This window comes from Pinus tabuliformis, chromosome 5_1, assembly GCF_031772625.1.
Source record: "Pinus tabuliformis cultivar Carrire ecotype Pingquan chromosome 5_1, CPIR1, whole genome shotgun sequence".
Lineage (NCBI taxonomy): Eukaryota > Viridiplantae > Streptophyta > Pinopsida > Pinales > Pinaceae > Pinus > Pinus tabuliformis.
In genome coordinates this window covers 76380018-76400048 of record NC_142305.1, presented here as the reverse complement: position 1 = coordinate 76400048, position 20031 = coordinate 76380018, and the positions used below count along the sequence as shown (strand labels likewise).

General features: G+C 39.8%; 1 pseudogene; it reads left to right on the top strand.

The window, feature by feature from the left end:
• The first annotated feature begins 17700 nt into the window (after positions 1–17700).
• LOC149163518 (carbon catabolite repressor protein 4 homolog 1 pseudogene) lies at positions 17701–19048 on the top strand (annotated as a pseudogene).
• Positions 19049–20031: the final 983 nt, after the last annotated feature.

Here is a 20031-nt window from a genome sequence, read left to right as displayed (position 1 = left end):
CAAGGTAAGGGCTCATAATTGAAGGGGACACGCTCCTACAAATCCTCTCCCTTGTTCTTCCATGAATTTGGCTGCCAAGTGCTCATTAAACCTTTGATTTTGTCTCAAAATTTTCCAAAAATCTGCATAAATCACATCTTAGACTTTTTGGTATAATGACTAACCAAATTCACTCTATTAGCATAAATATGATAAAAAAACATGCAATAAACTAATGAGAATGGTGGATTAAGTCGAATTAAGAGGTAAAATGAGCCCATATAATTACCCATTTCTGGGGCTCATCATCACCCCCGTACTGAAAGTGTTGCTCATCCTCTGAGAAACTAATCTATCTCTTCATCTTTGATGGCCCTAGTGGCCTCCATGTCATCCCAAGCTTCTGATGTGGTCTACTCATGTGTGCCATAAAATTCTACCTTATTGTCCATGTCCTTCCACTACTCCTCCTATTCTGCTTGTTTGAATTCTTGTGCTTTTCTTGGCCTTGAAATACATGGAGGCCTACCTTTTTCTCTTTTCTTTTGGCTTAATTAGTGTGCTTAGGGTAGTGAGACCATCTGTTGCCTCTCTTTCCGGAGTCTCAGGGGACCCTTTCCTTGGTTTTGCCTCTGCTTCCTCTTTTTCTCCTCCTTCTGTCTCTTTTTCTTTCTCTGTTTGCTCTGGTTCTTCCTGTTCTATCTCTTCATCCTTTTCCTCTTCTATTTTAGTTTCTTCCTTCTCCTTTTCTTGTCATGCTGAGTCATTAGTTGCTTCATCTTCTCCCCCTTTCTTCTCTTCTTCCTCACTGTCAGAAGGACTGATATCATAGGTGAGGGCTTTTATGTCACCCTCTACTGTCATGTTTTTGAAGACTTCCCATGCTATAGGGAGTGTGAATGTATGGAGGGCTTCTTCCACTAAAATTTTAATTAACCCACGATGAGCTAGCTGATCTGGACTCCCTACTTTAAACTTAATGCTGGAGTCTATGAATCCTTCTGTCATTGTGCTTATACCCCTTTTGAACACCAAATGTAGGGACGGAGACAAGAATTTTGAGGAAAATAGGAAAATAGGGGAAAGCTATATTTTTTTCTAAGAAACAGGCAGACCTTTTTTAACGCAATTTCTTCCTTCTTAAGGCTTAATTCTTCCGTAAAATTGCATCACTTCTTTTGCAGAAACATGCAACAGATAAAACTGTTTGTTTTCTTCTTTTTTTAAGAAACAGGTAGAAATTTTGAATGCAATTACTCTTCTTTTTCAGGTTTAATCCTTCCTTAAAATGATATCATTCCTTCCACATATTGATAATCAAGGTGGGTATGCATGGAACCTACCTCCTGAAGCCAGAAATTTTGCAAAAACTTGTGTTTTCTTCTAAAAAAATAGCTCACTGCCCCTCCTGTAGAACTGGCTGTAGGTGCTCCTGTAGAACCTATTACTGCTCCTGTAGACCCTGTTACTGCTCCTGGAATATTTCGTGTTTTTTCACAACAACAATTTACAATTTTTCCTCTCTTCAAATTGTTTCCAACCTGAATTTGCTTCTTAGTTTTTGAAAAGAAATCAATTTTTTGATAGAACAGAGAACAAATAACACAATTTTTTTCTTGCAGAGAGTGGATAGTCTTGCAATTTCATTTTTTCACATAGGCTTAGTTTCTATGGTTGCATGTATTTTCCTTACAGTAGAATTTGAAAAAGGAGGAGGTAGATTTCGGATGTAGAGAAGAAAACAGAAAACTGTGTAGAACTCAAGGAAAATATGCAGGTAGACTTTTAAGCTTCACTCTCTTTTCTTCAATCCACTGCTGTGTTTTTAATTCACCACCTTATTCAAATAAGTCATATGCAGAGAGGTTTCCTGAGCCTACCTTGTTTCAAGTTCGAAATTTGACAAAAGTCTCGTATTTTTCTTCTGCAGAGCTGCTCTTTGCCCTTCTTCTAGAAATCTTCTTGTAGACGGTGTTCTTGCTCCTGTAGAACTGTTACATCTTCTTGTAGAATGCCGATAAGCAAGAGGATTTAGAAAAATGGTAGAGAACGACTGGTTTGCTGCTATGGAGGTGGTATAGAGCTTGTTGCAGCTGCGGGGATGATGATAAAATGGAAACAAAGGTGGTGAGAGTATTTCAAAGATGGGTTCTTACGGCTGTTTATGGGGACTTCCATTGATGGAGGGTGAGCTGGCCAAGTGCACGTTGGCCCCATGCAGACCGTTGGTCCCCACTACAGTGTTATTATGAAACTGTATGTTCTCTACCTGTTAATCACTTGACATCAGTTGCGCTGGAGTTCAAAACATCTGCCACTACCTAATTTTTTTAAATTTCTCGTGAGTTGACTATACACGTGTGCTGGGTGATCTCCGGATGAGTGCAATCGAACCAACTAAAGGTGTCCAGTTAACTAGCCACCTTTCTGGCTTAATCCAACCATTTCATTCGTTTATGATGTTTTGAATCATACAAATCCAAATAGAGGAACTGGTTTAGACACTTACCTGTAAGTCGAAATGTGCATGTTGCTTGGTTCTTTTGCTGCTGCATGCTCATATTCAATTGTTGCATGCCTGTATCCCTTCTGCTATATGCTTTTCGATGCCTAATGTGTGGCTATGTTTCTTGTGCATGTATCCTCTGGCTGGATCTAAGTTGCAGGAGTCTATTCCAACCTTCAAATTTGCACCCTCATGCTGCTGATGCTGGATTTTTGCAGGACAACGACTTGTTTCGTCCATAGCTCCCAAATGATAGATTGGATTGACCTGAAACATCCTGAGCTTGTTTCTATCATCATTATGCACCTCCCATAGCAAAATTGTGATCAATAGATGCACAGATTTTAAGAAAAACTGAAAATGGCTGAAGGTGACAGAGGTCAATTTCTCGGAAACCGTGCACTGGAATTGGCTAAAATTTCTTGGGTAGGTTACTATCACCCATATGCATCTCCTCATGAAACACGTTTTTAAATGGATGCATGGATATGGAGAAAATACAAAAATGGCTGAAGGTGATGGAGGCTAATTTCTTGGAAACCGTGCACTGGAATTGGCTAAAATTGCTTGGGCATGTTGCCATCATTCCTATACAACTCCCCATGTAATAGTTTTTTAAATGGATGCATAGTTTTCAAGTTAGGGAAAAAACAAATTTCTGCTCTATGTATTTTTGTATCAGAGCATTCTGCAGTTTTTTGGATAGTAGGAAAAATGAGCTTGGGGTGTGATGCAGGCTTGGAAATGATGGAAGAGGGGTTTGAAGACTGCAGGAGGATTTATGAACCCTTTATGAAGCTTCCGTGTTCCTCAAACTGCTTTTTGAAGTCCATTTCTAGCTCTCTACAATTTCTACAGGATCCTCCTGTAGAAAACACAGTTTTCAGAAAAGAAGCACAATGAGGTGGAAAGGATGTCAAGAATGATGGAGAAGAGTGAGGGAAGGTAGGATGGGTAATGTTATTGGTTTCAGAGCTTTCTTGGCACCTGCTGCTGCTTCTTGAAATTCTCTTGTAGATCTGCAATACAACTAGAAATTCATTTTTCTTTTTCTTTTTCTCTTTTTTTTGAAAACAACTAAAGCGCCTCAAGGAGGTTTTCACCCTAATTTCCTGCCCTGGGTGCCTCTAAGGTAGGTTTTCACCCAGGGATCTTATATCCTTTTTCTTTTCTCTTCTTTCTAACCCACTGAACACCTCATGGAGGTTTTCAATCAATGAGCCAATCTGAGGCGCCTCCAAGGAGGTTTTCACCTTATATTTTTTATTTTTCTCTTATTTTTCATTTTTTCCTTTTTTTTTTCTACCCTACCCTACTTGAAAAACAAAATCATTTTCAAGTATAAGACTACTTCCAATAGAGCCATATGTACATCGAGATAGACAAAATGACGTGGAGGCTTGAAATGCATACTTTGACAAGTATCTAGATTTCAGAGACCAAATGATTTAACTTTGAAGGGATCAACCATAGTTGAGGAAGAGAGTACTGCTACAAATTAGTGACCGTCTGGAACCATATCTCAATATAGTTGTGATGTCCTTGGTCCTTTTGCTGATCTGGGTCATTCTTCATGTCACCTTTTATCATGACCTTCACATCTTCCTCTTTTTGCTGATCTTTCTCTTGAATACATGGAGGATTTGATGGCAACCATGAGGGAGCTCTCTCGATCTCTGATTTTGATGTCTTCTCTTCATCAAGTGTAGCCCATGGTCCTTTGATCTCCTCTTTTGAATCTTCTTCTGCTGGATGTGGTCCTTCAATGATATCAATATAATCTCTTTTTTGCAATACTCTTCTTGAGCTATGGTGAATATCATTGAGCTCAAGAGGAGTTGTTTGGAAGTGTTGTACCTCAACATTGTAATTGGGTTGAGCTACTCCAATGTGCAGGTTTGGAAATGGTGGTTCCCCACTATATAATTGCTGAGCCTTTCTGTTATTTAGGTTTAGGTTCAGTTGAGCAAGCATTTGGGCCTGCCTTGGTGGAGTAGGGGGCGATGGTTGCGGTTGAGCAAGTGGTGGAGGAGAAGGAGCGGGAGGAGTGTTGTACTGGGGCCTCCACCCTTGATGAGGTGCATCCCACTGAGGCTGTGGCTAAGCATAGGGGTGAAATGGATGAGTAGCTGGTTGGGCATAATATGGAGATGTGAAGGACCAAGGAGGAGGTGTGGACTAGGAAGGATGAGTAGGGGGACCACAAGAAGTCATGGAAGTGGCTTGATAGGGGTTGTAATAGGTCTGGGATGTCCCTTGTTTTCCCTGCTAGTAAGGTATGGGTCCATGTGGCCTCATTTGGTTCATGAAATAGAGTGTTTCAGTGGCTCCTTTGGCCCTCTGATATGCAGCTTTGATTCCAGGTAAGGAAGGGCACTGATTTGTAGGATGGTCTTCTTCACAGACAAAAAACACTTCTACAGAGTGCAATGGAAATTCATTCCTAGGATGCTTTCTAGTGCACCTGGGACAAAAAATGGCCAAATCCCTCTTTGCTTCCTCTTGTCTTCTTTTGATATGCATGGCAACCATCTGCCTTATCTCGCTCTTGAAATCTTCCCACATGTTTCCAATTTCACCTTCAATGGATGAGTTGGAAGAAAAGGTATTACTCCCAACATTTCTGTTTTCAGCCATTGGCTCCAGAGGAATGTTTTCTTCTTCTTCTTCTTCCCCTGTAGGTTCTTCAAATATGTCTGGTTGTTACCTAAGGGTGTTTCTTGATTGCGGCCACCAAATAAGAGAGAAGGTTGGCTGTGTGAAGCAGTGGGGGTGTTGTGCAAACATTTTTTGAATTATCTCTGCTCTTACGAGGCATGAAAGGAGATCTTTTTGGTTGATTTTTTTTTTTTTTGCTTGTACCTGCAAAAACTGAAATGGATTGAACAGTAAATTGCAACTAACTAAAATCTATCTTATTGAAATGAAAATGTAGAATTGAAATGAAAGCAGGAAAGGGCTAATCTATTTTGGTGAAATGAAATTGCAGAATTGAAATGAAAGTAGGAAAGGACTAATCTATTTTGCTGAAATGAAATTGCAAAATTGAAATGAAAGCAGGAAATATCTAATCTATGCTTGCTGAAATGAAATTGAGGAATTGAAATGAAAGCAGGAAATGTCTAATCTATGCTTGCTGAAATGAAATTGTGGAATTGAAGTGAGTGCAGGAAATGTCTAATCTACGCTTGCTGAAATGAAATTGCATAATTGAAATGAAACAACTACTCTACTACTGCTGAAATAAACTACTTAGCAGAAGGTTGCAGTAGAAAATAGAAGAAAAGTAGTAATCACAAAATACTCTAACGCTTCCCTAGCAATGACGCCAAAAAGATGGTGAGTTCCAGTATTGCAGCAATGATGCTGCAACTCCTGGGACTCCCTACTTTACTTTTATCAACCCGGTAGTTCGTAACAAACTTGGAAGCGATGGTGCTATATGCACAAGTACTAGCTCTTACTGCAGGCTGTCACTTGATCAGTTGGCACAAGTTCACTAGGAGCTTAAGCCAACTTCTATGAGTTCTTAGAAGAAGCTTTTAACTGTGATGGATGAAAGCTAACTCAAAAGAGGCTAGTCTACTTGCAGAAAGAAGATGAAAGATGAAAGGAAATGCAAACCCTAGTTTTACCGACTAACCTTACTTGTGTAAGAAAAGAGATGTAAGCTACTGAAATGGATGATATTGACTATTGCAAAGGTAAAATGCATGTGTTTAAGATACTTCTAAAGGAAATATGGAAAAATCATCTTTTTGTATTTTTGAGTAATTTTATGCAGAATTATTATGCACGTGTTTTAACTATTTTTGACCGTGCAGAGGTTTATTGGCGAAAGGAAATGGAGTGGGAAGTTGCAGGAGGTTGGGAAGGTGTGGAAAGGACCTAAGGGGTCCCTAGCACCCTTATGGATATTTCCACTACGCTCAGATCTCTAAAAATTGCTCGCGTGAACTTCTACATGAGGCTACTGGGGATCTACAGGAAATTCTACAGGAAGTTCTATAGGAACAGGCGGAAAGTGGTTTTTAGAGGGTTGATGGTGGAAAAACGGTAGGAAAGTGGAAATGAAGGATGGATAAGGATGTTAAGGGGTCTAGGACCTGGTAAATGAAGCTCAGGAGTGATTAATATGGTTGGATTTATTCAAGGATGAAGAAAGCAATGTTGCACAACAATGTGGAAATTAGGGCAAGTTGGGAAAGTGTGGCGAATGAGGGAAAGAAATCTTGAGCGAGGGACTAGAGTAGGTTGTATGATGGAGGAAGGGTAGGCTGGAGTGTCTTACAGGTGGTCTGCACACTACTTTTCAAAATTGATCCAAGCAAAGACTAAAAAACAGGGATTTATCTATTTTGACCTAATTGTGACCTAGAAACCAGAAACATGATGAACAGAAGTTTATAGACAAGAAATAATGAAAGAAAGCTATGGAAACTAAGTAAGAACAGATCTAAGTATGAAAACACAACTGATATCAACTTTTCCAACTCAAAATCTAACACTAGCAATTGCATTGGAAGGCAAAAACAATGTTTTTGTGGCAGCAAGTGTGCCTTGGTCTCAATTCATGGTCCCAAGGAGGGCGCAATGAGATCAAGGACTACTTGGTGGCCTTTTTATGGATCTTTTCTGTTACCAAACTGTCAAATCAACCTGAAGCACAAACAACTATCTTAATCATAAAAAACAACCTAAGTAACAAACCAAGATTTAACATATATAACAAAAATTATTCTATGAATGTGGTAAAAACACATAAAAGTACACAAAGGAGGTACTGGGCACTTGGGTTGGGCCCAACCCCAAGGGATATAGCCTCCTAAGAAAGATCAGAGCTGGTGCAAAGTTGGATTCATTTTCATTGATAAAAAAATAATAGTTACATCAAAATTCGTCTACAAGAAGAAGCTTGAAAATGTGCTGATATAGGGCTGCACTAAAGTGCGAAAATAGACTATCAAATGGCTAAAATCTAACTAGAATCTAACTAACATCTGACTAACAAAACTGAGGCCCTAAGCCTTCTTATTTATACAAATGGAGACCTCCAACAGTCCTCCTAAAATAAAGGAACTCGGCTTCCTAGAACTGAAGATAACAGCAGTCCTACTTGACTTGCTTGGCTGTCCCTTAGCTTTGTGCTCAGAGTTTTTGATGGAGAATTCTAGGTAAGGTCTCATAATTGAAGGGGACACCCTCCTACAAATAATCTCCCTTGTTATTCCACGAATTTGGCTGCCAAGTGCTCATTAAACCTTTGATTTTGTCTCAAAATTGACCAAAAATATGCATAAAGCACACCTTAGACGTTTTGGCATAATGACTAACCCAATTCACTCTATTAGCATAAATATGATCAAAAAAATGCAATAAACTAATGAGAATGGTGTATTAAGTTGAATTAAGAGGTAAAATGAGCCCATATAATTACCTATTTCTGGGGCTCATCAGCCTCGAAATGCAAAGTTTGAAGAAAGACAGAACAACTCGGTTGGAGGCACGTGAAGTAGTCTGGTGCCTGAAATGCAAAGGTCAGGGGCATGAAAAGGATCACTATCCCATCTTGTAAACTATGTTGTAGCAATGGGACCAATGCCTCTAAGGCCAAAGGCTGCAGTAGGGCCAAGTATAGGGCCCACGCTATGGTGCGCTATATACCAAGTAGCTAGGAAACATGCAACCAACAACTGCCATTTTCCGTAGAAATTCATACAGACACCGCAACAAATCTTCTGAAATTTCTATCAATCAGTAGGTCATGATGAGTGAAATTGCTGTAGTTACGAATTAATGATGGACAAGACACCTACATACAGGGTGTAGGCAGAAACGTGGCCTTTGGACCAAGGCGTTGGGGGAACGTCAGGTGAGTATTAGGGGCGCGACTGAGGCTGAGGTGGAGGGGGGCCTGGTAGAGGCCGAGGGCAGCTGATTTGTTACAATTGTGGAGGACCAGGACACTATGCGAGATACTGTCCAAATCCGACACGACTGTCATGCCACTATTGTACTCAGTTTGACCATACAACTGAGGATTTCCCTATATTGTTGGCTAAGATTCACGAAAAGGGGTGCAACCTCCGCAGCCGATGCAAAACCTCCAGATGATGAAGGCTGATCCTCGCGAGGAATACCATAAGATAAACATTATGTTGTGGAGTGGAACGACAACTAGGGAGGATAAAGGGAAACAACCTGCATAAGGTGAATGGGTCCACAAAGCACCAGAAAAGGAGGCTGGGTTTGATTTGGAGCGTGTAAAGAAACATTTATGGAAGCAAAGAAAAGCTTCGCTGAGGCCTATACTTCAGGAAGTCAAGAGAAGCCAATTGAAGAAATGGACCCATCCATGATTACCATGTTCTTAGAGACCTGCATGAAACTGCTCCGCCATAGTAAGGCTGTGAAGGGACTGCAGGAACTGATCAATTAGTGCGCTAGCAAGGACAACGCTATTGGCAAACCGCACATAGTCAAAAAGCTTGGTAAGTATAAGGCAAGGACTGAACATGAGATGAGACTCACCGTGCTGATAGGGGAATACGAAATGGACCAAGTTATCTTGGATTTGGGGTCTGACGTGAATTTTTTTCCAAAACAAACATGGGAAAGAATGGGGAGACCTGTGCTTCAATGGTCCCCGATCTAGTTAAGGATGGTAAATCAATAGAAAATCATCCCAATGGGGAGGCTACAGGGGGTAACCATTGACATTGAAGGCGCGAGTGCACTAGCGATTTTGAAGTAATAGAGATTGTGGATGATAGAAATCCCTACCCTGCGCTTCTTGGGATAGATTGGGCCACTGAAATGAATGGGGTAATCAACCTGAGGAAGCAGAAGATGATATTTGAAAAGAAATTGCTCTGCGTAGTGGTGCCACTAGATCGTGCAGAAGGACTGCACTATATAGAACCCGTCCATGATTATGAAAGTGATGACAATTTGGACCAGATTTACAAGATAATGATGTGAGACCAGGATTGGGTAAAACCAACAGAAGACGAACGTATTGCATGGGACTGCGAAATCTCCTTCACATCAGATTCAAACAAAGAATTAGAGCACTGGCAGAACTGGATGCATGAAGTGTCTACACTGTGTTGTAATATGATGACCAAGTCATTGCGCTGTGTATCATCCGAGGTAAGAAATCTGCCTCACTATGATGGGCTAACTGACGTTGATCACTTTTTGGATGCATTTGAAAGAGAAGTGCTGGAGAAGCATCGCTTGCAGGTGTTGGATTGGGCACTGTCCGCTATGCCCACAAGATGGTGGGGTACGCACAAGGATAATTTTGGTGATTGGCTCGAATATAGGAGGATGATGAGAATACATTTTGGATATCCGAAAGTATAGATGACAGACAAGTATGATGGAAAGGATGATCTACGCGATCACCTGGCCAAATGGACTAAGGCTTATGGAGCAGAGCCCCAACCTGAATGGGTGCATCTATTTTGTCATACCCTGGATGTCATACCAATGAATTGGTACTTCGAGACAGAGCTCCACCATGGCACTGAAGAATGGGACATCTTATGCCACAGGTTTACAATGATGTTCAGCTTTGAGGATGGGTTTGACTGTATTGACGTGATGCTACAAGAGGTTAAAGCAACAATCTTTAGGATACTATAGGATCCTTTAGACCTGATTGAACCTGATTGGAGTACCCAGCTGAGCCACGTGCTGGAATGCTATAACATGACTGCTGAAGAAGAAGATGAGGATCCTAGAAAGATTAATATTCCGGAAACCAAGGGTCACCGCTAGGTTGAAGGACTGCAGATAGAGGATCTAGACATAAATGCGTCACTGAAAACTAGGTAGGTCAACATTGGCACAGATGCGGAGTCAAAATTTGTGAAGATTGGGGACTATTGGGACGATGTGGCAGTAGATAAGGTTACTGAGCTCCTCCTCGAATATCAAGATTTGTTCCCCACAAAGTTTTTTGATCTAAAGGGAATAATAGGAGACCTAGGTGTCATGAAGATCACCCTGAAGCCGGATGAAAAACCTATGAAACAAAGACCTTACTACCTTAATCCGAAGTATAAGGAAAGGGTTCGTGCTGAGTTAGATAAGATGCTTGAGGTAGGTAATATTGAACTGGTGGAAGAATCTGATTGGGTAAGCCCAATAGTGGTTCAGGAAAAGAAACAAAAATAAGAAATAAGGATATGCATAGATCTCTGGAAATTGAATGACGCTTGTGTGCATGATCCTTGCCTGACCCCGTTTACTGACGAGGTCCTGGATAATGTAGGCATCCAAGAAGCATACTATTTCACTGATGGGTTCTCTGGGTAACATCAGATCAAAATCACGCATGAGGATAGAAGCAAGATGACCTTTGTGACTGAATGGGGATTTTTTTAGTACACCGTGATGCCTTTTGGGCTGAAGAATGCACCATCGATATTTTTGCATGTAGTCATTATGACATTCAAAGACTTCATTCATAACTTTCTAGAGGTATACTTTGACGATTGGACAATGTTTGGATTGGTCAAGTGCCATGTGGTGAGTCTGTGCTTGATGCTAGATACATGTAGGAGATGCAAGATCACGCTCAATTTGAAGAAGTGTCTGTTTTGTGTCCCTTTTGGGATCCTACTGGGTCATGTGGTAAGCTGACAAGGATTGGTGGTAGACCCTGCGAAGATTGCGGTGATAATCAACTTGGAGGTGCTAGGGAATGTGAAATAGCTACACAAAACTCTAGGGCATACCAGATACTATAGGAAGTTCATCAAGAGCTATGGCCAGATCACCACGCCTATGGAAAAATTGTTGAAAAAGGATGCTACGTTCTATTGGAATGATGAATGTAGAAAGAGCTTGGATGTGCTGAAAGAGAAAATGGTCACTACGCCGATCCTAGTCTTCCAGGACTAGAAGAAGGAATTTCATGTGCACGTAGCCTCATCATGTATTGCGCTAGGGGCCGTGTTGACACAAGCCAATGAGGGAGAACTAGATAATCATATAGCATTCGCAAGTAGGAAGCTGTCTAAAGCAGAGAAAAATTATTCCACGACAAAGCGTGAAGGATTAGCTATGGTGTACGCGCTCCAAACGTTCAGGCACTATTTGTTGGGTGGACACTTTAAGATGTATACAAATCATTCCGCGTTGAGGTATGTAGTCAACAAGCCTGTGTTGGGGAGAAAAAATATGTAGGTGGTTGCTGTTGTTCCAAGAGTACGACTTCGAAGTTATTGTGAAGCCAGGATGATTCAATGTGGGACTTGATCATCTGACGCACATTGAAACTGGAGAGGAACCTACTAATTTGGAGGAAGGACTTCCTGACACACATCTCTTTATAGTGCACATCGTGGACAGTCACTTTGAAGATATTATCCACTTCCTGATGACAGGATCGGCTCCTGAAGGTTATACAAGCCAAGAGAAGAAGGAACTAGTAGTGCGCGCGACAGAATTTTCTATCATTGCAGGGCACTTGTAAAAAATGGGGTCAGATGAAATATTGTGACATTATGTGCCTAACTTTGAATGAAGCAACATCCTTGTTGAGACCCACAGAGGAGCTGCAGGAGGACATTATGTATGGAAATCAACAACGCAGAAGATTCTATGCGCTGGGTTGTGTTGGCGAACCATGCATAAGGATTCAAAAGCATATTGTATGGCATGTGACACATGTCAAAGGACTGGTAGGCCGTCGCGAAAGGATGAACTACCTCTGATGCCGCAAGTGACATTACCACCATTCAAGAAATGGGCAATTGACTTTTTGGGTCCAATTCAGCCTCAAGGAAAGAAGACAGGTGTGCAGTACATCATCACAGTGACTGAGTACTTGACTAGGTGGGCAGAGGCACAACCTATGAAGAACTGTACATGCGCGACAACATCAAATTTTATTTTTAAATATGTGTTGACAATATTTGGCTGTCCAAAGATCTTGATGAGCAATCATGGTATGCACTTTCTTAATGAAAAAATCAGCGTGTTGACAGAATAATTTCAGGTGTATCATCAGAAAAGTATGCCTTATCATCCACAGGCTAATGGGATGGTGGAGGCATTCAATAAGATATTGGAGAGCACGTTGATGAAGGTCTGAAATTCTTAGAGAAATGGCTGAGATGTGTGCGTACTCGTGGTGCTATGGGCCTATAGAACAATTTGCAAGAAGTTGACTAGGCAAACGGCTCGTGTATGGCATAGAAGCTGTGATGCCAATGGAATACATTATACCTAGTCTGTGCATAGCGGCACTCATAGGAATGGTGGAACATGGAGCCCTAGAAGAGAGGGTCGTGTAGCTAGCAGAGTGTGAGGAGGATTTCATCAACATGTTCAAAAGGAGTACGAAAAGGCATGGCACGATTGTCACATAAAAATATGCACCTTCAAGGTAAATGATTTGGTCTTGTTATATGACAGTAAATTTGATAAATTTCCAGGGAAATTAAGGATGCATTGGCTAGGGCCATATGTCATCAAGAAGATCACTAATGTTGGAGCAATTCAGCTAGTCAAATTGAATGGAGAACCCTCCCAAGCGAAGGTGAATGGCAGCCGATTGAAGGCATACACAGGTGATCCAACTAGGTGACTATATGAGGGAAGCCCAGTCTTAGCGCTTTAGACAACTGAAAGGAAGTGTGAGACTATAAACTACACTGCTCGGGTCAGAGAGCTATGTGATTAGGGAACTGCGTGAAATGAAGAAATGTCATAGAGCTCACAGAAGAATGTTGGGAGCTACACTACCAAAGGGAAAACCGTGCAGGATAGTCAGAAAGTGACTGTTCATGATTTGATGATGAAAAAATAGCCAAAGGGAGTGGGGGGGCGACATTTAAGTCGGAATTTATGGATCAGATCTTTGAAAATTTGCCGCCAATCTAGCATTAATGAACGGATTTTGGGGGGAATGGTTGGATTTGAATTTGAAAGTGCCTATAATTTATAGGTCGCTTCCCAGCAAAAAACACTTGGCATTTTAAGAATTGAGTGGTTGAGCTCTTAGGTGCACATGAACCGTGAAAACTTTGAAGTTTTGCTAGCAAGTTCAGTATTTGAGACATTGCCAAAGGAGACATAGGAATTGTTGCATAGCATCATGTCGATACTCGCAAAAGCTATGAGGGATGAAGTAGTGACACTCGAGGGAGATGTTCAAGAGGTAGCTATGGCAGTAGAGGGAGCTTCTCCAGAAGTTGTGCCTGCGGAAGTACCAGCAGAAGTGCCTAACTCCCCCAGGACACCCCAACCAAGGCCTACGTCAACCTAGGAGGGTAAAAAACCAAAGAATGACAAGTAGAAAATGTAGCTGCCGGTGCGTGCATCACCTAGGAAGCACCCACAATCGGGAAAACCCACCGTGCAAGAAAAGGCAGAAATTATTGACCTAGAGCCGGAAGAAGAGGCTGAAGAAATACCCATGGATGATGAGGATATTACAGTGGAAATAGAGGACGTTGAAATTGAGGGGTCAGACCCCATCTCTAAGCTGCCTGAATACATTCCTCCGCACAGGGGCAAGACGAAGGTGCCCAAAGATATTGATGAGAGTAAGGTCACCCTGCACACACCCCTCCTGCCGGACCAAATTTTCTTTGAGGGACTGCGCTTGGGGCGTGTCTCCCCTTTGATGTTGGAGGACTGGGACTTAGCTGACACGGAGTGCTTCCCTCATTTAGCGATAGACTAACTTATGTACCGTGGCTTCCACAAAAATACTGGAGTGACCGTGTTGGAGCTGAGGAAGTGGCTGAAAGGCGTGGACAAGGCAGGCTTGCTAAACCTGCTATGGGTGCCGCATTACAACCGCACACATATCATGATGGTAGTGATCAAGCAGGTAATATGCTTGGTGCATGAAAAGTGTTTGTGGCTGGAGGAGCTGATGCCCATCACAGACATGCTAATCCATAGAATCACGCGCCTACCATACAAAGGAGAAAATCCAGCCATGGCATTTGGTGGAAAGGCTAGCGAGCATGCACTTGCCAAGGCGATGAAGGAAAAAGTCAAGCTCATAAAGAAGCCGCATGGCTACGCCATTTTGAGTATCTCTGACCCCACAATCAAAGTGGCGATGCAAATATTGGTAGGGAAGGTCATGTCGAAGTGTCACGAAGATGAAGTGTCAGCATCAATGATAGCTTTGGCAGCTCAGTGCGCAGAGGGAGTTCAATCTAACTAGGCACGCTACCTTTGTGGTGAGTTCCTCGCAAACTGCTTGTTGGGCCTCAAAATAGTCCCTATTTTCACTCCATTATTCACCAATATTTTCACATTTTACCTTCATGACACCTCCATTCCATCTCCATATCATTACATTTACCTCATTATTGGGTTCTAACAATACTTTTCCAAAGTTTATTAATTCTTAACATTTCTAAGTGAATTTATGGCTAAAACTTAGAAAATAATATGCTTAAACTTATACCTAACAATTAGCATGAGTTTGTTGACATGTGTAGGCACAAAGGAAGCTTCCAGGGCATCTTTATGTGGCCTTGAATGATCAAATTCGAATTTGATAAGATAATCTTCATGGAGAAGATCATGGACCTCATGGAGGAGATCATGGAGAATAGGGTTATGTGTCATCATTGGTTGAGAAATATGTGGGTCAAAGGAGAGAATAGTGGGTCTACATTTATGAGGTTGTTATCATAAGTTTTTGTATAAATAGGAGTACCTCCTCCATTCCAAAGGGGAGGACTCTTAGAGCATTGTATCCAATTGATGATGGAATAGAATAAAGCTTCATTTTGCATATATTTCTATTATGTAGTTATAGATATAAGTTTTACATATATTTCCATTATGTAGTTTTAGATTTAATTTTCCTTAATGTAGTATATGGAATAATTTGTCTTGTTCTTAAGAGAATTGAGCTCACTCTAAAAGGATGAGAGAAACATGTTATTTCATATTAGATCTTGTTTCATTTCATTGTTTAGACGTTTAAGGATTTGATTGGTGAATGAGTTTTGAATTAAAATCTTATCAGCATGTGAGAGGACAACTAAGGGTCTAAGTTAGGCTCTCTCTCTCTATTTGATTTGCATGATAATTAAAATTCATTCTTTTGCTTTTATGTTTCAAGTATCATATGAGGAGATACCAAGAGTCTAAGTTAGGCTCTCTCTCCAATGATTTATATGGTAATTGAAATTCATTCTTTTGCGCTTTTATTTCATTTCTTATGCTTGTGGATGGATCTTAGTTTAGTTTGGATTAGTACATGAGAGGACAATCAAGAGACTAAGTTAGTCTCTCTCTCTACTTGACTCTAAACAATAACTAAGTTCATTCTCTTGTCTTTATTTCAAGTTTTTTTAGTTTTATGTAATTAATGATTTCTCTATGATACTGTAGGGAAGGACAACCAGGACCTCCTTAGTTAGGAGCCTCTTCCCTTGCATATTGTATTGAATCATAAATCAATTAGTTAGACATAGGGTTAGTTGCCTACTCCTGCATATATTATGCTGGCATCATCACAAGCTTACGAGTTTCCCTAGTCGATAATTTATGCAGCAATTTAAGTCCAATAAATCCCATCAACATTTTGGCGCCGTTGCCGGGGAATGGTGCTAAGGGAGTAGGCATTAGAATTTAATTCAGTATTTATTTTTCTTTAGACAGAATAATTTGTGAACCCTGGTGACAGCAGGATCTTCACAAAGGAGTTTAAGTTTTTTTTATGTTTTAGCATTTAGCTAGCTTTAAATTTCGTCTTTCAAACAAACCCCCCTGCATAAATAAAAAAAAAAAAACAAAAACAAAAAAACAAAAAAAAAACAAATCAAGTGATTAGTATGCTCTCTTCCTGCGCTTCGTGCGATCAGGAAGATCAGAAAGTCTATTGATTTTGTTCAAATAAATATACTCTTGCTGAAGAACTAATTTGAAAAAAAAAAAAAAACAATAACGAATTTTGTGAATGAAAAAAGAAACATCTTTAATTTTTTTTTTTTTGAAATTTAGTTTTAATTTTAGTTTTTTTTTAGATTTTAGATTTAAAAAAAACATTAAAAAAATTAGTTTTTAATTTTCGATTTAAAAAAAAAAATATATGTCTCATAACACATATATATATGAAGAGAAAAAAAGGTATGAGATGTGGGACTTTTGAATCAACATTTTGTAAAGATTTTATATTTTAAATAGAAGAGCGCGGGCATTTTGAATTATCTTAGCTCCAGTATACGTAACTACTCCAGCCATTTCCATTGAATACCATCTAGCCCCCTTGCGCATCACATAGCCATAAAAGGAATTAAGGATACACTTGTGTGCCAGTTGGAGAGAATCATAAACCACCACCATATCCTGTGCTTCCTGAACCTTTATTGGGTTTCCACTGCCCTTTGCTTCTGCCAACTTGCCTTTCCAGACCTTATTGCGACCTTTATACTCGTATCTTCTGTCACGAAAACTGCGCACAGTGTCGGAATAGAAAGGGTTTTCACGCATGCATATTCCCGCAACTCGTCGTTCAGTGACTGGCTCTTCAAGGACCCGTTTATAAACCTTTTGGTAGTATTTCTTCAAGCGATCTTTAAGTTTTGTTTGCTGCTCTTCCTTAGGGAGATCACGGAAAAAGCGTGGCAGTTGACCTTCTGGAGTGGGAGTTTGCTCTGATTCAATTTGGTTTTTCAAGTGATAGTATTCACTTCCAGTAGCCATGTAGGATTCTCCTCGCCAAACCCATTCAAGTTGTCTAAGGCATGTTTTACCAGGACGACTGAAATCACATGCTGCACAAACATCATCTGTGACTATTGAAGGGGGCTGAAGTCGATTGGTAGGGATAATGTTAGGATACATCACTGCAACATCTAAATGATATATAAGAGGACACTCATCACGGTTCGGAACATCCCGCAGAGACTCCAACTGTCTCTTGATGTCATTTTTAACTTCCTCGTAGTTAATTACAGAATCCAAATCCATCTTTCCCATCAAAACTTACCATTTAATGTCACAACGTTGGTTCACCGATGCTTCTCCTACACTTTTCAATGCTGGGACACCAAGACCACAGTTGAGTAGCTGCTTCCTTGTTTGTATGAAATACGATAGCATCGTGGAAAATCAACTTTTCGGTTTTGTCATACCATCGCCACAGCCTTAACTGGATGGCATGGTTATAACTTATAACCCAACTGCTGTGGTATTCATGATGGGAGATTGTGGCAGAAATGATGACTGCAATGACCGTGCAAACAGAAGGTGAAGATGACGGTCAATTTGAAATCGGTATGCAACAACCGGATGATGGGCCTAAAGATTATCCTGATGGGGCTACCACCCTGCGTTGCATGGACACATCAAATCCCGCAAATCCCAGCAAATCTTCTGATTAATCCATTTTGTAACAAGATCCTTTGCTTAGACCCACGATTTTCTGTAACAAATATCCTACATTTAAGATCAAAACAAAATGCAATTAATACAGATATGATATTGTTGTTAACAGATTTTGTGGAATCCTGTACAATGCATTCGGACGAGAATGAATTCAAGGAAGAAGTCGGTGTGGAGAGAATGATGATAAGCGAGGGAGAAGAAGGTGCAAATCTTGAGCTGGAAGGACGCACTGCAGCTTCTGGAACATTTACTGTACTCTCTTATAATGTACTTTCAGATCTATATGCAACCAGTGACATGTACAACTATTGTCCTCATTGGGCTCTCTCATGGCCTTATCGTCGCCAGAACTTGTTGCGTGAAATTGTTGGTTATCAGGCTGATATTCTTTGCCTTCAAGAGGTTCAGAGCGATCATTTTGAGGAGTTCTTTGCACCTGAATTAGAAAAGCATGGGTACACAGTTGTTTACAAAAAAAAACAACAGAGGTTTATACTGGCACAACCTATGCAATTGATGGTTGTGCAACATTTTTCCGTCGTGATCGTTTTGCACTTGTTAAGAAATATGAGGTTGAATTCAATAAAGCTGCCCAGTCTTTGACAGAAGCTGTGGTTCCGTCAGCTCAGAAAAAGGCTGCTCAAGGACAATGTTCCATTGATTGTAGTTTTGGAGGCAAAGGACACTAACCATGGGATCGATGCCCTTGCACCGGGAAAACGTCAACTTCTTTGTGTGGCTAATACACACATAAATGCCAATCCGGATCTCAAGGATGTCAAACTCTGGCAGGTTCATACTCTTCTTAAAGGACTAGAAAAAATTGCTGCCAGTGCAGACATACCTATGTTAGTTTGTGGCGATTTCAACTCAATTCCTGCAAGTGCCCCTCATGCTCTTCTTGCAACGGGAAAAGTTGAACCCTCACATCCGGACTTAACAACAGATCCCCTTGGTATATTACGTCCTGCAAGCAAGCTTTGTCACTAGCTACCTCTGGTTAGTGCCTATTCTTCCTTCGCAAGAATGGTGGGAGTAGCACAAGGTTTAGACCATCAACGAAGAAGAATGGACCCTGCAACAAATGAACCTTTATTCACCAACTGTACCAAAGATTTTCTTGGAACTCTTGACTATATTTTCTATACAGCGGATTCACTTATAGTTTCCAAACTATTCTGACAGAAAAGGAATGTTATTTTTCTTTCGGAACTAAAGCAGCTATTGACCCTGAATTGGAGAGGAGATATGGATCGAGGAGATTGCCCGCCATTTCTGGGCTGAGGAGGAATACATTGCCGCCAATTTTGCTTACGGTTTGTTGTTTTTTTTAATTAGTTTTTTTATTTATTATTTACAACTAAAAAAAATTCTAAAAATCCACATAAATAATCAATTAAAAACCATGTTTTTAATTTGTTATTTAAATAAAAATAAAAAAATTGTGTGTCGTTTTTTTGATAGTTGAATAAAAATAAAAAAATTTATTTTGTTTAGTGTTGTTTTTTTAAAATAAAAATAAAATATTTTGTGTAACATTTTGGTAAATAAAAAAAATCAAAAACCACACAAAATAATTTTTGTTTTTATTTAAAAAAAAAAAAAAAAAAAAAAAAATTCCTTATCTTTATTTTTAATTACAAAAAAAAAAAAAAAAACAACTAACTTTATTTTAGGTTTTAACAAATAAAATTTTGTTGATTTTCTTTCAAAAATTTTCAACTTAAATAATAAATTAAAAATTTATGTTTTTAATTTATTATTTAAAGAACAATCTAAAAAATAAATAAAAAAATTTATGTTTTCATTAAAAATATATATATAAAAAAAAAATTCCACAAAACTCACACAGCTTTGCAAATAAAAAATGGGATATTTGGAAACACATTTCGAAAATCGATTGGAGGATTCTACAAGACGAAAATTATTTCTGATAACTTTAAGTTGGCATCACATCATTCTGTTGTATGCTTTACGATGCACTAATATGCAGGACACAACAGATCATTCAAATGACCATCTTTTCGCCAAACACATTTCAGAAGTTATCTGACAGGGAGTATTATTTTTCACGGTTGAATTTAAGAATGGATTGAAATTGATAACATGAATTGAGTTACTTTCAACACTTTGATTTTTCCTAAATCTGTTTTATTTGGTATGAA